This window comes from Squalius cephalus (assembly GCF_949319135.1).
Source record: "Squalius cephalus genome assembly, chromosome: 7".
Lineage (NCBI taxonomy): Eukaryota > Metazoa > Chordata > Actinopteri > Cypriniformes > Leuciscidae > Squalius > Squalius cephalus.
In genome coordinates this window covers 7570942-7585315 of record NC_137128.1, presented here as the reverse complement: position 1 = coordinate 7585315, position 14374 = coordinate 7570942, and the positions used below count along the sequence as shown (strand labels likewise).

Sequence of the window (14374 nt, the reverse complement as noted above, 5' to 3'; positions counted from 1 at the left end):
GAGAAAATTAGTTGTCCCACTGGACAAGTTAAATTTCGAACAAAATAAAATGCCATGTTACTTCACGTTATGTGCCACTCATTACGTCTATAATTTTACAGATTTAATTTTACCGATTTGAGACGTCGCATAACTGCTAGATTCAAACTGTGCTTTCGCGCGTTGGCTGGCGCTGAGCCGCGTTCAGCGCTGTCATATATCACAACTAAGCAGTGTTTTCAACCTCATAATGTTTATTTAAGGTTTCAGATATTTAAATACACATAAGCACGAGTAAAACAATACATTTGGAGTTTGTAAAATACACACTGATGTCTGTGGAAGCAGCAATAACAATCTATTCAAATATAATTTGCCGACATGTGTTATTCATATATCAGACAAACATAGTGGAAGTAACTATAAAGTTTACTCTATTCTTCTCAGTTCACCGGCCACTTTCTTGCATTTATTTCGGGAGAAACTGATGAATTCACGTGCTGTAACGTTAAATTCGACTGACAGGACAACATTGTGGCGCCCATCTCTATAAAGGTTTTTAAACAACCAAACACACTCACTCACACGTATTTGAGAATCGGAATATCAGATAGGCTGATTGATGACATGGTAAGCAAGTTTGTGAATATGTTGAATAAAAAAGGAAAAGTGAAATAAAAGCGACAAATCTGTCGTACAGTATTATTGTGACTGCGACGCGTGACGCGTCGCCATGGAAACATTAAAGGGAAAGTTCGCCTTGAAAAAACTCACTCTGGATGGTGTCAGTTAGAATATTTTAAACTTACGCGTGAAAGGGTTAAAGAAAAGATCGAAAATAAATATTTGTGTGTGCTGTAAAGTGGTTAGAAAAAAAATAAATCGGAATCGGCAGGTCAAACTCAATGAAAAACCGGAATCGGCCTAGAAAATTGTCGGTGCATCTCTATGTTTACAAAATTATTTTAGATATAGTATACAGTAAGTCTAGCTAGCTTGCAAATACTGAGGATACCTACAAGAGTCACCACTTCCTCTGGTGATACACTGCGCACCAGCGTGCAAAGTATTACTTTGTATTATGGAGTCTGGAGATCTGGAGTCTGGAGATCCTTATTTCTTGTTGAAGGGGAAACTCTGTTCTTGGGACACGTTCCTTTCTACTGTTTCAACTGAATTTTATTAATATTGATAGTGTTTGGATGCTTTCAATGGTTTGTTTGAATTCTGCATTAGCAAAACACAAAAAAAAAAAAAAAAAAAGATAAAATTATAAATCTTTACCCGGACAAGTGACTTTTGTGCATGGACAAGTAAAACATAAATTTACTTGTCCGAAGGACAAGTGCCTCAAAAAGTTAATGTCAAGCCCTGAATCTGTAATTGAAACGTGACAGCGCTTAACATAGACTAACTTCTCAGAGTTATGTTGAGCAACAGTGTTCATTACTAACCATTCAACTCCGGATTGATTCTGGAATCTTCGCTGGGGGAATAAGCATTAAGCACCGGCAACAATCCGTCCTCTAACTAAAGCATGCTCATGTTTTGATTCAGATCGTGCTCGAAGAGGAGGGGCTAGTCGTGCCTCCGTTGTCAGTTTGTGAGAGAGAGAGGGAGCAAGCAGCACGCAGCTCTATAATAAAATACAATTTTACCCATATTAAATAGTTAAAAAATCTAAATCAATCCGTGGCGGTCAGCGTTGATATTGTGGCGGGCCGCCACAAATTAATGAATGTATGGGAAACCCTGCATCTCCATAAAGCTTGTCTGCTGAAGGAAGCATGAAGTGCTCTGGAAATGTCCGGGTAGACGGCTGCGTTGAGTGGACCAACAGTGGACCAACACCAGCCAATGACATGGCTCCCCAAAACCAACACAGACTGTGGAAACTTCACACTGGACTTTAAGCATCTTGGATTGTGTGCCTCTCCATTCTTCCTCCAGACTCTGGGACCTTGGTTTCCAAATGAGATGCAAAATTTGGTCTCGTCAGAAAAGAGGACTTTGGTCCACTGTGCTTTATTAAATCCAGAGTCAACGCAGTCTACCAGGACATTTTCAGAGCACTTCATGCTTCCTTCATTTTCCAGCAGGATTTGCACCGGCCCACACTGCCAAAATAACCAAAACCTGGTTCAATGACCATGGTATTACTGTGTAATTACTGTGTGATTTCATGCAATATTCAAATTTTCTGGGATTTAGATTTTGTGGGTTTAATAAGCTGTAAGCCATAATCATCAAAATTATAACAAATAAAGGCTTCAAATATCTCACTTTGCATGTAATGAGTCTATATAATATATTAGTTTCACCTGTTAAGTTGAATTCTTGAAATAAATCAACTTTTTGACGATATTCTAATTATATGACCAGCACCTGTAATGTTGCCAATTTCTGCTCATGTTTATTTTTGTAAAATAAAGTCATCAACTAAGATGTTATTATAGTGTTTGTTCCAATGTAGGCTATATTCAAACTTATGAATCTTTAACTTTAAAATTCGTATGATAAAATGTATACTTTAGTTTTTACAAAGAAAGATTACATTGGAAATATTGTTACAATTTTAATTGTTGTTGTAATTGTATAACCTTTTTAATAAAATAGTGAAAATATATATATACAAGGATAGATGTAAACAAAATCTTAAAAGGTCAATATAAGCCTTCTCTTTAAATTATTTTTATTGTGTTTTATTAGTGACACATTTGGGTAGAGAATATATTCCAAAACTTTCTGAAAATACAGTATGAAAACAATTAACTGCACAATTACTAGAAATGTTTATCTTTTGTGAAAAAAACAAAACAACTGTGTTTCCAACTGTGAACCAATTTTGTATTATATATATATATAATATATATAAATAAGTCAAAAACCGCTGTTAAACTTGCAAAAGTGGATTTGGACAAGCCCTGAGTGCACTTGCGCCGTGCGCTTTAGACCATACGCTTAGATCGTTAAAATAGACTTCATTATGAAAAAGGCCCAGCAGAGACTGTACTTCCTATCTTCAAAGCTCAACCTGCCACTGCTGATACAATTCTACTGTTTCAATTTATTCTTCTTTGTTTTATTTTTTTTATTATCGGTGTCCTGTCACTGTCATTCTGTTTGTGCGTCTGTCACCAAAACAAATTCCTTGTATGTGCAAACATACTTAACAGTAAAGCTCTTTCTGATTCTGATTCTGATTTAATCATTTGTATCATATTAACACCAGTAATAATACACTCATCTAAAGGATTATTAGGAACACCTGTTCAATTTCTCATTAATGCAATTATCTAATCAACCAATCACATGGCAGTTGCTTCAATGCTTTAGGGGTGTGGTCCTGGTCAAGACAATCTCCTGAACTCCAAACTGAATGTCAGAATGGGAAAGAAAGGTGATTTAAGCAATTTTGAGCGTGGCATGGTTGTTGGTGCCAGACGGGCCGGTCTGAGTATTTCACAATCTGCTCAGTTACTGGGATTTTCACGCACAACCATTTCTAGGGTTTACAAAGAATGGTGTGAAAAGGGAAAAACATCCAGTATGCGGCAGTCCTGTGGGCGAAAATGCCTTGTTGATGCTAGAGGTCAGAGGAGAATGGGCCGACTGATTCGAGCTGATAGAAGAGCAACTTTGACTGAAATAACCACTCGTTACAACCGAGGTATGCAGCAAAGCATTTGTGAAGCCACAACACGCACAGCCTTGAGGCGGATGGGCTACAACAGCAGAAGACCCCACCGGGTACCACTCATCTCCACTACAAATAGGAAAAAGAGGCTACAATTTGCACAAGCTCACCAAAATTGGACAGTTGAAGACTGGAAAAATGTTGCCTGGTCTGATGAGTCTCAATTTCTGTTGAGACATTCAGATGGTAGAGTCAGAATTTGGCGTAAACAGAATGAGAACATGGATCCATCATGCCTTGTTACCACTGTGCAGGCTGGTGGTGGTGGTGTAATGGTGTGGGGGATGTTTTCTTGGCACCCCTTAGTGCCAATTGGGCATCGTTTAAATGCCACGGCCTACCTGAGCATTGTTTCTGACCATGTCCATCCCTTTATGACCACCATGTACCCATCCTCTGATGGCTACTTCCAGCAGGATAATGCACCATGTCACAAAGCTCGAATCATTTCAAATTGGTTTCTTGAACATGACAATGAGTTCACTGTACTAAAATGGCCCCCACAGTCACCAGATCTCAACCCAATAGAGCATCTTTGGGATGTGGTGGAACGGGAGCTTCGTGCCCTGGATGTGCATCCCACAAATCTCCATCAACTGCAAGATGCTATCCTATCAATATGGGCCAACATTTCTAAAGAATGCTTTCAGCACCTTGTTGAATCAATGCCACGTAGAATTAAGGCAGTTCTGAAGGCGAAAGGGGGTCAAACACAGTATTAGTATGGTGTTCCTAATAATCCTTTAGGTGAGTGTATATTCCTGTTGTTGCTGCAGCTAGCGTTGTTGTGGTTACATTCAACCTGAAGCTAATGAGGAAATGACGCAGTCTTTCATCAAATTTTGACCGCCCACTGGTGGCTGAATGCAGTTTGGTAAACCCTGCACTCTCCATGCAAACAAATGGGAGCCAAACTAAAATATTTAATTACACTTCAAATCATTTTCCCCCAAAGATGGTTTCTGTCATTGCAAGTAGTTCTTATCACGGCGAGGTATGTTGAAGTGTTTGTTTTTCCAGTAAGTTTGGCTTTAGATAGTTTATCAATGCTTTATCCCCCTGAGGTCGGCTATCGCGCCGGCGCGATAGGCTCGTTTTTTTTCTTATGAGTGAAAAAAATAAAATAAAATAAAAATATTACTTTTTATCTTATTTGCTTGTGTTATACATCAATCTATCCTGTTAAGTGTGTATTATTTTTGTGTATACTCACAATAAAAACAAAGTGTTGTGCTTTTCGCCAAATAAAGAAAAATAAACATGATGCGAGTTCTGCCTCCTCTCTCCCAGACAGCAAACAGTCATTGAAACTATGTTAAATCAACATTCCTTTTTCAACAATAAGTCATTGAATCAACATCGAACTCTGATGTTGATTCTACATCATTTTGCACCCTGTTTTAATATTGAAACAACGTTGAAATCCTGTCCATAGATCAACGGAATTTCAATGGTATTTCAATTATCAGGAATATTGAAACAATGTTGAAATTTCAACTAAACTAAGGATCAACGTGATTTCAATGGAATTTCAATCGTTTTTAAAGAGCACCTATTATGGCATTTAAAATGTTCCTAATATTGTTTTAGAAGTCCCCAACAACAGTTTTGCATGCATGCAATGACAAAAAAGACTTTAGTTTTCTTATAATATGCATTTATTTTTACCTGTTTTGACCACGATTCTCAAATGATTCGTTTAGTGAATCACTTTTCAAAACCCCGCCTTTACGTGACGCTAATCTGCGGTGATTGGTCCGATGATGTTAGCAGTGTTTACAGAGATAATACTTATTGTTTAACATGGAGTACAATGATGCTTTTATCAATTAAATTGTGTTATAATAATGATTATAGTCCACTGCTTTGTAGTTTGTAGTAAAACATTTAAAATGAGATAAGGAATTTAATGTTATGTTAGCGAGCATAGCCCAGAGTTCATATTGTAAAAGCACAATCAGTCTTTTTTTGCGTTAGCCTGAGGCATAAACATAACGTTTTTACAAAAAAAAAAAAAAAAAAAAAATGCAGTTACGAGGTATTACTCTATTCTTTACTCCGAAAACAACGACAAACACTTCACATATCTCAATACAATTGTCATTGAAGACCTAGAAGCTAAACGGTGCTTACACAACAAACCAAATAAGTATTAAGCATGCTACATAAAACATAAAAGCAACAATTATTAATAACACTTACAGGTTGTGATACGGAGGAGGAAGCTGATGCAAATACACTTAGAACTGAACCTTCCTTCAATATCAGCCGGCTCGCGAATCCAAGTTTGATTGCATTTAAGTTGGTAAAGCAATCGTCTTCAAAATGGCGCGAACAAAGCACAAGGCTCGGACTATACTTCTGTGGTATAGTTGCATATATGAATTGTAGCCACTTAGTCTTCAAATGCTTCAGAACACAGCGTCTCGTCGCCGTGATGTTTTCAAGTTTTCCCTGGCCTTGGAGCGCAGTAAGTGGGCGTATCGTATTCAAATAACTTGACAAGTTGACGTCATCTAGTCAGAGAAAAAGCTTCGGTCTTCTAACGATTCATAAAAATGACTCAGAGTCGACTCTTACTTTTGAAAGACAATAACTTTATATACGGTGCACTTTCATATTTCAAACTTTGCAGGATGTTTTTGTTCACTTAGATCTATGTTACACACTACATGAAAGGTAAATTTCAAAATTCCATAATAGGTGCCCTTTAAATGTTCATTTTAAATGTAATGCCATAATTTAAATAGCCTGCTTTATCTACAGCCAGTAGTAATAGAACATTTGAAATCTCGTATAAAACACTGAACACACACTAAAACAAATTCATTTTTATTAGCCTTTTTATTTAATTATTTGTACTCTTTATTTACACTTCAATGTCCTCTGATGCCGAATATTTTGTCGTCCAGTCCCTCCTGCCCGGTCTGGCGCATAGCGCAGCCACTTTTGCACAGCCTGTGGGTGACGGCGGCTGTCCCCATCTGCTGAGTAAGAGCATCTAAAACAGAAAATAAAATCACAATGCAAAAAATTAGCATTTAAGTTAAACAGAACACATATTTAAACACTTGGTACAAATTCAAATTCAATATAGGCTAAATAACTGGATAACTAAGTAAATAGTAAATGTATTGATTAGAGTTACCAGACAAAAGATTTTTCCGGTTGACTAATTGCACATTTATATTAATTTCTGCTTAAATACTGGGTGCATGCAGGAATATAGCATACGCCCGAGCACATGCGTAAATCTCACCGCAAATCTCAGGCAAAAACAGACTAATAATAATAAATAGGCTATGTCTTTAAAATTAACGAGGCATTTTAATTGTTTCTATATGAAGTATGTGGGGCTAAGCCCCCCCTTGACGCCAGGCCTGGTTGTCAGGCGCTGACAGTGCGCGCGCGCTTCCCTGCGCTCATAAAAGGTGCATGTCAGAACACAACGCCAATGAAATGTTTTCCTCAAAAGCAGATCTTGGAGAAGATCATCAAAAATCGTGATATCGCATAAGCACTAGTATAAAACGACTGTTATCATTTCTGAAAACAAACACAATTGAGTTACAAAACTGTATCGCACGCATATCGCAGCCCTGCTCGAGGATTATTAATATTTTGTATTTGTATTACGACGAGATGGTCTAATCGGCATTTCGTGGCGGTGCTGTGTTAATAGATTTCACGACACTAGCAATGGGTACAGACATGTGTTTTGAGCTATCACAAAAATAGACTGGACTCAGAGGTTTTGCTAACTTTATAACCTAGAAGAGAACCACAAAGTACGTTTGGCAGATTTTGACTAGAGCCCGACCGATAAAGGATTTTTAAGGCCGATACCGATACAAATATTTGGTGATTTAAAAATCCGATATTCCGATATATCGGCCGATATACATATTTTTCAAAAATCCAGAAACGCGTAACAAAACATGAACAGTTCTGATAAATATAATATATAAAAATACAAACTTAAGATATGAAAACAACCTTTGAACAAAACAAAAAAAATCAACTATTATTATTATTAATATTAACAGTAATAATTTTAAAAAATCAATGATGATGATTATTATCATCATCATTTGTATTATTATTAAACAAGACAAAGGTCATTCCGTGTGTGTGTGTGTGGCCATGGGTTCAAAGCAAGAACTGATAAGATTGTAACCTTGAAATGCAATGTAAGTCGCTTTTGATAAAAGCGTCTGTCAAATGTCCGTTTGCATTTTGATTATTTCGAGAACCGTTCATCCAATCGACTTCACAAGGGAGTGTAGTGTTGCATTTGGTGCAATAGCCTAAAGATGGGCACGCGAGACGCCACACGTTCAGAATTAATAAACTTTTAGTAAACTACAGAACAGCGCGAGCGGGAAGCGGTGCACCTCACGCGGGCAGGGCTGGCGCGTGAGCAGCGCGTATTTTTTTCGGCGTCCATGTTAATCAATGAGTGCATTCACACCGGGAGCAGGAGCAGCGCGTGAGCGTCCAGCAGGAGCGTCGCGTGAACAGCAGTGCAGCGGGGGTTTCGGCGCCGAGTCTATTTTTGCTGCGCCGCTTACACTGAATTAAAGTGACAATGCATTGATCATGGCCAAAATACACGCAGTTTTACCCAAAAAGCGCATTGATGATATCTATTGTGTTTTAAACAGTCAATCAATTGACCAACAGCAATTTAAAAAGAAAACAAATGTCCAAAAACAAACTTGTTGCCCGAATAATAAAAACAAAGATGAACCAAAAGTTATATAAATGAAATTATTAATAAAATAAGCTTCTTGATAAGTCTTTTCTCTTAAATGTATTTGAAAACGAAATAAAGCAATGCCAACTTATCCATTATGCTCCGAGAACGGACACTGCAGTGATATAAAACGCACACGTCTGTTAAATTAAGCAATACTTTTAAGGTAGTCTAATATTTTTCTGACTAACAAATTACTGACACTGTAAAGGGTAGATTTAAATAAAGAGAAACGAAATTTAAATAAAGAAAAACGAAATTTTTAAAGGAAAACGAAATTTAAATAAAGAAAAAACGAAATTTAAATAAAGAAAAACGAAATTTAAATAAAGAAAAACGAAATTTAAATAAAGAAAAAACGAAATTTAAATAAAGAAAAACTAAATTTAAATAAAGAAAAACGAAATTAAGTTAAATTAAAAATGAGATTAATTTAGATTGATAATAAGAGGTAAAAAGGCTAATACATTTTGTTTCTACTATTATTCTATTTTCCACAATGTCAAAGGAACGCAGCTTAACTCAAAACACAAGCTCAGGCATGCACTTCGGTCCATACAAACTCCGCTGTTCTGCGCTCTTTCCGCGTGGCTCGAGCCGCAATTTAGACGCGTGTCTCACACAGGCAGTGTGCAAACTCCAACCTGTTAACATGGGAGCTGACATGCCACGCAGCTGAGACGCTCGCGCCACGCAGCCAGTGTGTCGCCGGCCTTATTCAAGCGCGAATGAGAACAGTTTCACGGGGGATCCCAGGTGTGCAAAAAAAAAAAGAAAAGAAAACGAATAGGCCTATTCAAATGTCAAATTTTCAAATGGAATACCAACCCACCGAACGAATATTCGAATATTTGGGTCCAGCCCTAGCTGCTTTTATTTTATTTTTTAAATATTCATTTATCGGCCATTATAAATGCCGATACCGATAGTTTGGAAAATGCCTAATATCGGCCGATAATATCGGCCCGCCGATATATCGGTCGGGCTCTAATTTTGACACATGGTAAAACAAAAATCTATTTCAGTGACCAGCACTGCGTCGGTTACTACACTAACCATCATGTTAACGATCAGCCTAACAGTATTTGATTAGGTACAATTCATTCATATCGAACATTATAAGCAAGCTTACCTGTACGCTTGTGCCAAGGGTCCAGAAATGAGCTGTGTCCCGGTGCAGTACGTTGGTGCTGATCTCTCGGTCAACCAAAAATCGATAGATTTTCACTTTTCAACAATGCGTCGTTTCCCGGTCAACTATAAATCAATGACTTTTCAACACATTCAGCGATCGCCCGGTAAACCAAATATCAATGCTTAATCAATCATAAAGATAACTATAGATCAATGTTGTTCCAATATTGTTGCCATCAACATTAATAACATCAGGTTTTCATCGATATGGTAATGGTGATTCAACATTTATTTTACATTGAAATTTCAATATCAACCATAATGATGATTCAGATGGAAAAACAATGTTTATTCAATGTTGGTTTGCTGTCTGGGCTGTCAGTTAAGTCCATTCTGAAACGCATCCGAAAATGAACCATAACTCAGCGAATACTCAGTCAAACAGGCATACAGACACACAGGCATGAAGCTTGAATTCTCTTCTTTTAAATGAAGTAATTTTTATTATAAGAAAATATTCTCTGTTGACGTAATCTTTATGTAAAGAGAGAGATTTCAGTCGTTCTCATCTCAGCTCATTAGGTTGTAATCTGCCCCGCCCACGGAGAGTGCGCGCTATTCAAGCGCAAATGACTGTGGCAATCCATGTAAACTGTGAACGCCCCCATATCAGCTCGAGAAAACACATCAAGCTTATTCAGATCATTGTACTTGTTTACACTGTCTCGCAGCGCTGTGAGGAATAATAATAATGGAAAATGTAACTCAGAAGTGCTGGTATTTCGAGGAGCAACGGATGGAATACTGTAGTAAGTTTTTTTCATTCTCAAGTAAATCGCGTTTCTGTGTGAATGAATGAACGGCAGAGATGCGCGCTGTTTACCACAGCTCGCATAAAAACAGTTTAAATTTGAATCGCATTTCTGTGTGAATGAATGAACGGCAGAGATGCGCTGTTTACCACAACTCGCAAAAAGACGGTTTAAATTTAAATTGTGTTTCTGTGTGTGAATGAATGATCCACTTTTAGCAAACTAGTTTGCTATACTGAGTAAAAATCGACTGAAATATGTTGAAATAAAATGTATTTGTATAAGCAACGTATTAAACTGCAAATTAACATTTATATTCCTTATAATAAAAACGAAAGACCTATGTTACAGACATATGAAAGACAACATTTCGTTGACTACAGGGTTTTTCCTGGCTCAAAATGAGGTGGAGGTGGTAAAATCCTAATAATGTATTTTAATAATAAGGTATTTTTTGTTGGGCATCATATAGCCTAATGTGTTTCCCACATTCATTTTTGTGGGTGTAGCTCGGTACCTCTAGGGGGTTCCGGGGGCATGCCCCCCCGGAAGAAAATTTTGTACATTTTAAAGATAAATTCATTAATCTGGTGCACTTTGAGTCACCCGAATCCACTGTTAAAAATAAATAATCCACCCGCAAACTGCCCATATTCTTTGATTTAGATATCTGCATCTGATCATCACATTACAATTATTCAAATTCTCAGTGTTAAGCATGATGGTAACATATCACACTGAAGTTGGCTAATTGACCTTTCGCCGAGCCCCGCCCCCCTTAGTTACTGTTGCTACGTCCGACAAACAAATGGTCAAACACGACCAGCGCGACAGATTGCCATAACGGAAAAAGGTATACCCGTGCGTGTCAGTGACCTTTTTTGGAGCAATACCTCCGCGATATCCTCCAGATTGAGGCAAAAAGGGTTACAGTATGCAGTGGAGGGATATATTATAATATAAAAATACGCAATGAAGAAGACACGACTACTATCTACGTCTCTATCGAGGCTAATGCTTACCGGTGTTCATACACATCATTTGTGATTATGGCAAAGAACAAGGAAACAAGTGTTTAAAAGCATTGTAAGACACTTACTGTTGTGTTTTTGTGTGAAAGAAAAAACTGTCTCTGAAAATAAAAGTGCTGTCAGCAATAATTTCTTATGTGTGTTTTTTCGCACAACACTATGACTAAAATTTTAAATGCTGCAAAACACATGGGAGTTATATTCCCGATGCTGTAGTTTATTTGATCAGTCACAGTATATCATTAATCAAGCTTAATTTGACTTTTCAACTACAATTAGGAAGGTGAACTGAAAGCTTTTACAATATTTTAGCTATAACTTAGGCCTATATCATTGACAAAAGTATGTGGTGCATTTTCTTCAAAAAATGATTTTCTTTCTCAAATTCATGCTTCAAGTTGACAAAGCACAATAAACGAAATCACACAATAACTGTTTAACCAGACATAGCCTTAATTTGCATCTAAATAACTTTCATTGATTGTCTTTCATAATGCACTTACCATAATATTTATTAAGGGGACAACAGATCACAAAAATCGCGGTTGAGACCATAATATTTATTAGTGGGGCAACGGATCATAAAACTCGCGGTTCAGACAATATTATGTTTTTTGAGTTACAGATAGGATAGTTTTTCAGATCAGAAAAACAAAACAAAAAAAAACTTTAAGTAGCCATCGATACCACAGCCAGCAGACGTATTTATGCTTCGTAATGTTCGACACATTTAACTGGGATTGGGGCCGTCCACACTGTTTTATCCATTGTAGGCACCGCTCACGTTGTGTTTTCGGCTTTGGGAATGGAAAGACCACAACTCCTCCAGACAATCTCTCGGGGTATGTAGTGTCCGATTTACAAACGCCATGGGCGCACGCTTCACCATCTTGCTAATGTTTGTCGGACCTGCTCACATAGTAACGGTTGCTATGATGTGTGATTGGACAATGGCCGTTTTGGGGGAGGGGCCGGCGAAAGGTCAATTAAAATGAACATTTATTTAAAATAAAAGTTCTTCCTTTGGCAAAATTACATTTCCTGTTACATTTTTTACATTTTTTGTACCTTATATAAAGGGCATTTCCCCCCTAATTTTATTAAATGCATGCTCCATTTTTCATTTCAAATTCTTAAATTTGATCAATATATTCAATTAAAATAATAAGACACAGGCTGTTACCAATTAAATTAAATAATTTACATTGAAAAATTATAACTGTATTAAATGAGATTAATTTAAATATTTTTGAATATACAAATAAGGAATGTTGAAAAGAATATACTTTATGAAACTAAACCGCCAGTAGGAGGCAGCAGGCGACCGTCTTAATGAGCGAGTCATTGAGTCATTCATTCAAACGATTCGTTCAAACGGCTGATTTATTCAGAATGAGGCAGTTTATAAATGGGTCATTGAATCTTTGACTCAACCGATTCGTTCGAAACGCTGAATCATTCAGTAATGGTACAAGTGTTCGTTGCTGTGAGATGCGCTATGGTTCTGCGGTGATCTTTGTTTGGAACTATTTTCGCTGCAGAAACAGAACAAAAACTGTCATTGCGTCTAAAATGTAAGTGACTTAATTTTAACTGTTTAATGAACTGTTATGAAATCAGTCTCAGTCTTGATGGCATTCAGGAAAACAGCACTCTTGTCGTGTGTAGCCTAGGCTATTGTTTCTTAACAACATTCTTAACAACATTGTTGCAACATTGTTACCGTCAGTACATTAGGTAGGCCTATTATTATCAACTATAGACTATCAATCGCCACTTACATTAAATTAAATAAAACAGAATCATCCTCACATTTTCGGTGATTCCCTAGATATTTTTTATTTTTAAATAAAAAATTGTTTTAATCAGGGTATTTGTTCGGTTGGACAAGTAGTACAATTCTCTCTCACTTTTCCCTTAAAAAAACAAACAAACAAAAAAAACACACGTGTCCCAGACAAGCGTTATTGTCAAGCCTTGATGTTTTCCTTGATGGGTTTTCCCTGAAGAGAATTAACGTTACGTTGTTGAAAACGAAAGTAAAAGTGACGCACGTTCATTTCGTTTTACCGTGATGAGAGTTTCGTGTCTTTATTAAACTCAAAACATTATAATTTATCGGTCATCCACCCTCGATTAATTGGAATGGAATGTTTGTATTACTTGGCCCGCCCGACCTGCGGATTATCCGCGATCCGCGCAGCACTATACGGGTTGAGAATGGACACAAGCCGGTAACCGCAACAGAACCATCACGGTGGGAAAGCTGTATCTGACCATGTGACTGTCCAAATTTAGTCGAGAGCCGGAGGCGGCACGAAATTGTACGGAGGCGGCCGCCTCATAATTCTCTATGCAGGAAAAACCCTGGACTAGTTTTGGATAGATTACACATTTTTTATGTAAAATATCTGCCACCTCAAATAAGCTTTTGTTTGCCAATTTTTGCTAATATGTTAAATATAGTATGTTTTGTCAATGTAGGCTATATTCAAAGTAATGAATCCTTAACTTTGAAATATGTATGATAAAATGTATACTTTAGTTTTTACAAAGAAAGATTACACTAGAATTGTTTTTGTAATTGTAACCTTTTTAATAAAAAAATTAATTTACAAGGTAGATGTAAACAAATTTTAAAAGGTAAATATAAGCCTTTTCTTTAAATAATTTTATTGTGTTTTATTATTGACAAATTTGGGGAGAGGATACATATTCCAAAACTGAAAATACAGTATGAGAACTGCACAATTACTAGACATGTTTTCCTTGGATATTATACAATTTGAAAGCACAATTTGTGGAAAAAAAATAAAATAAATTTGAGGTGCTTCCAACTGTGAACCAATTTGGTAGAATATATATATATGTATATATATTGCTCTTGCATTCTTTCTTGTGGCTATAGGTGACACACCTGAATGAATGGCTCATTAAGTATGTGGGCCCCATTGTCTCCGCAGGT

At 36.9% G+C, this 14374-nt stretch overlaps 2 protein-coding genes across 2 annotated transcripts in view; one reads left to right on the top strand and one right to left on the bottom strand.

The window, feature by feature from the left end:
• The window catches only part of LOC307161680 (uncharacterized protein), a 484934-nt gene that overhangs the window by 426830 nt on the left and 43730 nt on the right, over positions 1-14374 (bottom strand). The window lies entirely within an intron of this gene.
• The window catches only part of LOC307161266 (sucrase-isomaltase, intestinal-like), a gene marked incomplete at its 5' end in the record, with an annotated part of 182093 nt that overhangs the window by 156867 nt on the left and 10852 nt on the right, over positions 1-14374 (top strand). The window lies entirely within an intron of this gene.